The sequence below is a fragment of the Dermacentor silvarum genome, chromosome 10, assembly GCF_013339745.2.
Source record: "Dermacentor silvarum isolate Dsil-2018 chromosome 10, BIME_Dsil_1.4, whole genome shotgun sequence".
NCBI classification, from domain to species: Eukaryota; Metazoa; Arthropoda; class Arachnida; order Ixodida; family Ixodidae; genus Dermacentor; species Dermacentor silvarum.
Genome location: NC_051163.1, coordinates 131997188 through 132003739, shown reverse-complemented (window position 1 = coordinate 132003739; position 6552 = coordinate 131997188).

Below are 6552 nucleotides of genomic sequence, written 5' to 3'. Positions count from 1 at the left end.
TTCGGCGTCCTCTGGATGACCCTTGACTGCCACGTACTAGTCGAAGATACTATAGATGTAAACTGGACGTCGTTAAATGTCTTGGATATTTGGTCTTTTGTGGTACATCCAATCGATATTTGTGGTTCACTGGGGAGTGACACGACGATCAACGTCTGTGGTGCTATAGTATGCCTTAAATTGCAAGGGTATTTCAAGCCTCCGGCGTCTCCTGGCGTGTGCGGAGTGGGTGGAGAGAGGGGAAGCATTCGGCTCGGCATCACTCGGGACTCGGAAAAACAGTCGACAGTCGCTCTACCACAGCCGCTCAGTCATTGCGCATGCTCCGCCATTCTAGTACGATTTCAAAAATTTCGCGCAACACCTGTCAAACTATAGAAAACGATTAATCGAACACGTCTAATCGATTAAGTTGATTAAATGAAAGGTGAATATCGATGAAGATTAAACGTTTTGCGAGATATATTTGATCGATTAATCGATTAATCGTTCATCGATATTACCAACCCTAGTAAAGGAGTACGTTTATCTAGGTCAATTAATCACAGTGGACCCTGATCATGAGAAAGAAATTTACAGAAGACTAAATTTGGATTGAAGTTCAAACGGCAGGCATTGTCAAATCCTGACTTGGAGCTTACCACTGTCGTTGAAAAGAAAAGAGTACAATCATTCCATTCTACCGGTGCTAATAACATATGGGACAGAAACTTGGAGGTTGTTTTTAACAAGGAAGCTCGAGAACAAGTTAAGGACCGCACAAAAAGCGATGGAAAGAAAAGTGTTCGACCTAACGTTAAGAGACAGGAAGAGCTAGAGCGGTGTTGATCAGAGAGAAAACGGGAATAGCAGATATTCTAATTGAGATTAAGAGAAAAAAATGGACTTGGGCAGGACATGTAATGCATAGGATGGATAACCGGTGGACCATTTGAGTTACAGAATAGATACTAAGAGAAGGAAAGCGCAGTCGAGGACGGCAGAAAACTAGGTGGGGTGATGGAGTTAGGAAATTTGCAGGCGCAAGTCGGAATCGGCAAGCGCAAGGCAGAGGTAATTGGAGATCGCAGGGTGAGGCCTTCGTCCTGCAGTGGACATAAAATATAGGCTGATGATGATGATAATTACGACTATACTCGTATGTCATGTCTTGATGTCAATACCGTGGCTGCGGACAATTAGCCAAAGGCTGTTTCAACATAAATAAGTGTCTGTTGGTAAAGGGTAGGATGGGGGTGGCACATGAGATGTATTGTAGAGCTGTCGCATATGCAATAAATGCTGCGCATTAAGCACTAGATGCCGCAGTAATATTGATTATGACACGAAGCTCTTGGAGAAGTCAGCGTTCGCGACTAGAGGGATAAAGCAGCGAGAGGTAGCACAGCCGATCGAGCACCGAAACAAGGTTTATCTCGTCGTCGTTCTCGCTCCCATAGCCACATCCCCACTGCTCCTTATTTCAGAGTACAGTTATCTCCCCCGCGGAAAAGGAAGCCGTCCCGGTGACCTAGGGGTAGGGCAACACAGGCGGATCATAGTACGGCTTGAGACGCTGGACATGCACAAAGTCGCGTCCTCGACGGCGATGATCGAAAGATAGCTCGAGGGGTTCCACGATATAGTTGACTGGTGACGTTTGGCTGATCACGCGGTATGGGCCCTGATACTTAGACGCGAGTTTCGGTGACAGTCCAGGGGTAGGGGCTGGAACCCAAAGCCACACTAGCGAGCCAGGAGCATAGGATGCAGGAGCAGGGAAGTTTCTCGAAGGTGCTTCTGGCTTTGCTGGTCTTCTGACGTAAAGATACGGGATAGCTTGCGACACTCTTCTGCGTGTGCTGCAGCTTCAGACAAGGTAGTGGTTTCTGTGTTGTCAGGGCGGTACGGAAGGATAGTGTCCATTGTGGAAAAAGGTTCGCGTCCGTACAGGAGAAAGAAGGGCGAAAATCCCGTGGTAGTCTGCGTGGCGGTATTGTAAGCGTAGGTCAGAAATGGTAGAACATGGTCCCATTTGCTTTGGTCGGATGCAACGTACATGGCCAGCATGTCACCAAGAGTGCGATTAAAGCGCTCGGTCATACCATTAGTCTGCGGATGGTATGCAGTAGTGGTGCGATGAATAATGCGGAATTGTTTGAGAAGAGCCTTGATGACGTCGTAGAGGAAGACGCGGCCTCTGTCACTGAGTAATTCCCTGGGAGCTCCGTGGCGAAGATGATGTGGCGAAGGAGAAACCAGGCGACGTCACGTGCAGAAGCGCTGGACAAAGGGGAAGTTTCCGCATAGCGCGTAAGATGGTCGATGGCCACGATTACCCAGCGATTGCCGTCTGATGTGGTTGGCAGAGGTCCATAAATGTCGATATCTACTCGATCAAAAGCACGTGTTGGACAAGGCAAAGGCTGCAATGGAGCGGTTGAACGACGAGGGGGATCTTGGCGGCGTTGGCAAACGAGACAGGAGCGAACATAATGACGAATGAATCGATACATCCCTCGCCAGTAGTAACGAAGGCGTAGACGCGCGTGTGTCTTTAGTACACCTGCATTTGCGCACTGGGGATTGTCGTGAAACGCTGCACAAATATCCGAACGTAGATGCCGAGGGATGACAAGCAACCATTTGCGGCCGTCCGGGAGGTAGTTACGACGGTACAAGAACCCGTCACGAATGGAGAAGTGATGTGCTTGGCGACGTAAGGCGCGATTGGTAGTGGTTGTCGATGGGGTGGACAAGAAACTGAGTATTGACAAAATCCAAGGGTATTTCTGCTCCAGAAGGATATCCGTGGCAGCAAGGGAAGACTCGGATAATGGGGCCTTCGGGGAGGTAACCTCGTCTGTTAGTGGCAAACGATACAAGGCATCCGCATCCGAGTGTTTTCGGCCAGAATGGTACAGCACTCGAATGTCGTACTCCTCCAGTCGAAGCGCCACTCGAGCAAGACGACCGGATGGTTCTTTTAAAGACGACATCCAGCACAGCGAATGGTGATCAGTAATCACGTCAAATGTGCGGCCATAGAGATAGGGGCTGAATTTGGTTATGGCCCAAATTATAGCGAGGCACTCTTTTTCAGTCACAGAATAGTTCGATTCAGGCTTAGTGAAAGCACGAGTGGCGAAGGCGACGACGTACTCATCGAAGCCAGCCTTTCTCTGAGCGAGAACGGCACTAAGGCCGACGCCACTGGCATCCGTGTGTATTTCTGTTGGAGCGCTTGGGTCGAAATGGCGCAGGCTTGGGTTAGACGCCAAGAGACGCCGCAGCTTCGTGAATGTGGCATCGCAATCCGGTGACCAGGTCGAAAGGTTGTGGTCGCCACCAAGAATCTGCGTTACAGGTGCTATGCGAAATTGCGGATGAAACGGCGGAAGTATGACGCTAACCCAATGAAGCTGCGCAGGTCTTTCAAGGTCTTTGGTCGTGGAAACTGGGCAACAGCTTGTCGTTTCGCCGGATCAGGGAGTACACCTTCCTTCAACGCGACATGGCCGAGGATGACCAGCTGCCGGGCAGCGAAGCGACACTTCTTCAAGTTAAGCTGGAGGCCAGCATCGGCGACGCATTTAAGGACACGTTCAAGTCGAAGTGAGGAGGAAATTCCGGTGAAAAGAAAACGATCTCGTCCAGATAACACAGGCATATCTGCCATTTGAGGCCGCGCAAGATGTTGTCCATCATTCTTTCAAATGTGGCAGGCGCGTTACACAGGCCAAATGGCATCACGGTGAATTCAAATAAACCGTCGGGTGTGATGAAGGCCGTTTTTGGACGGTCTGACTCAGCCACTGGCACTTGCCAGTACTCGGATCGTAAGTCTAAAGATGAGAAGAATTCGGCGCCTTGGAGGCAGTCTAGCGCGTCGTCAATGCGGGGTAGTGGATAAACGTCCTTTCTGGTGATCTTATTGAGGCGCCGGTAGTCCACGCAAAAGCGAATTGTGCCATCTTTCTTTTTGACAAGCACTACAGGAGAAGCCCGGGGACCGTGCGAAGGTTGTATGACACCGCGTTGGAGCATGTCTTCAACGTGCTCAGCGATGACGCTACGCTCCGTGGCGGATACACGATACGGCCTCTGGCGTAAAGGCGCATGGTTGCCGGTGTAGGTGTGATGAACAACAGTGGAAGTACGGCCTAAGCGAGATGGTTGTAGGTCGAATGACGTGCGAAAGCGGTCAAGGAGATCGAAAATCTGGGCGTGCGGACTTGGAGTGAGGTTGGGATCAATACATCGAGAAAATATCGGGTCACACGGCAATGTCGGAGGAGAAAGGGGGGAGAAACTTGAAGGGCCATAGCGTCAACCTGAGGAGAATCCGGGTCGTCAGGCACATCATAAAGGAAGCTTGGCTCGATTGCATCAGCATAACCAAGACACTCATCGTGGAGCAGGCTAGCAGGTCAACGAAACAGGTTCGAGACATAAAGTGCGCTGGAACCTTGTCGAACGGTAAGAAGGGCAAGAGGAAGCAAGAAGGGGTGACGGCGAGCAACAAGTTTAGATGGCGTGAAAAGAACAGTAGAGTCGGAAAACCCAACGCAGGAAACGGGTAAAAGTGTGGCAAAGTATGGAGGAATCTCGGTGTCGGCGGTGACGAACACACGGCCGGAAGCGTCATCAGTATCTTCAAAAACGTTGGTGCCGAATGGCGACAGAGCGAGTTCAGCACGGGCACAATCTATAATGGCATGATGAGATGACAGAAAGTCCCATCCTAAAATCATCGCATGGGAGCAGCGGGACAGAATAGCGAACTCAACACGGTATAAAGTGCCGCTTATAACAACACGCACGGTACACTTCCCTAAGGGTTCAATCGGCGCAGCGCGTGCGGTGCGTAATGAAACGGCAGAATAGGGCGTCGCGCCTTTTATTAGTTGAAGACGAAGCTCGTTCGAAATCACTGACATTGCTGGTCCCGTGTCTACAAGCGCATGAACGGCAATGTCTTCTGCATAAACTTCAAGGACGTTCGCAGGAAATAAATTAGGGCTTGAGGAGTTCGTTGAGATCGCAGTTCTTGCCTCCGGAACTGCGTTCCTTAGTTTTCCGCTCGGATAGCTTCAGGGCGACGGACAAGCGGCGATAGAGAACGCCGACGGGGTGACACAGACCGACGGGTATTGAAGGTTCGGGAAGCAGGAGGTGAGGCTTCGAAGTGCTGAGCGGCAGGAGCGGAAGGGAACGGAGAGTCGAAACCGTTGCTTGGTGCCCTCGGAGAATCCGAAGGATACCGTCCGCGCCGGCGGCAAAACCGTGATAAATGTCCTGGCAGGCCGCGCGAATAGCAGATAGGGCGGTTGTCATGGGTGCGACATGGATTGAGAACAGCGGACTGAGACTGATGGAGATATTGGCGAGGTGGGCGCACGGGCTGCTGTGGCGGCCAGTAGCTGCTTGTAGGTGCATATGGTGCAGCTACTTGCGGAGGTGAGGGAAAGGCGCTGGTAGGTCTAGATTGAATTGCTGCAGACGGAGGCCGTGGATTCGCGACAACGGCAGCGTACGTAATTGGAACAGGCGGAGGAGGCGGTTGATGAGCAAGTGGTGCGGCGCTAGCGACTTGGTCCTGTACCACCTGACGGAGATCGGGAGACAAGGCCGACTCTGACGCTTGACTGGCTGACAGAAGAGAGAGTTGGTATGCCACTTCTTCTCGTACAAATTGCTTGATTTGGTCGAAGAGTGCTGAACTGGAAGGAGTAGCACTGACACCGTCACTCAGAGATGAAAGCGCGACGTCCGGAGCGGAAGCGCGGCGCGTACAAAACCGTTGTTTGCGTAGCTCTTCATAGCTCTGGCAAAGCGTTTTGAGGTCGTTGACCGTCTGAGGATTCTTTGCCAAGAGCATTTGGAAGGCGTCATCGTCTATGCCTTTCAATATGTTCTCATGTCCTCTTTGGTAATATCTGGGTTGATACGCCGGCAAATGTCAACTACATCTTCAATGTAGCAGGTAAAGTTTTCGCTCTTTTGTTGGGCACGACAGCGAAGCTGTTGTTCAGCCGGAAGTTTGCGCACAGCAGGGCGACCGAATACTTCTTGAAGTTTCGTTCGGAATGCTGTCCAGGTAGAAAAGTCAGACTCATGGTTGCCCCCAAGATGGGCGACCCCGGAAAGGTAGAATGGTACGTAACCAAGCTTGTCAGCGTCATTCCATTTGTTGTGGGTACTCACTCGGTTGTACGATGACAGCCAGTCCTCTACGTCATGATCGTCAGTAACATTGTAGATGGGAGGATCCCGTTGGCGTGGCGCACCAGGACAGACGACTGGAGGTGGTGCCGGGGGTGGATCGGTAGGACCAGTCTCCTCAGGCATGGGAGATGTGACATGGATTGTCCGGCTTCGGAGATCCATCTTTGCAACAGGTCCAGCACCTTCCACCAAATGTCACGAAGCACTTGGGGAAGTCAGCGTTCGCGACTAGAGCGATAAAGCAGCGAGAGGTAGCACAGCCTTGCTTGCTTGCTTGCTTCCTATGCCATGGCGCATACCCACCACGGGGGATTGGCCAAGAAGCCGCTGGTTAAACAGGTGGGT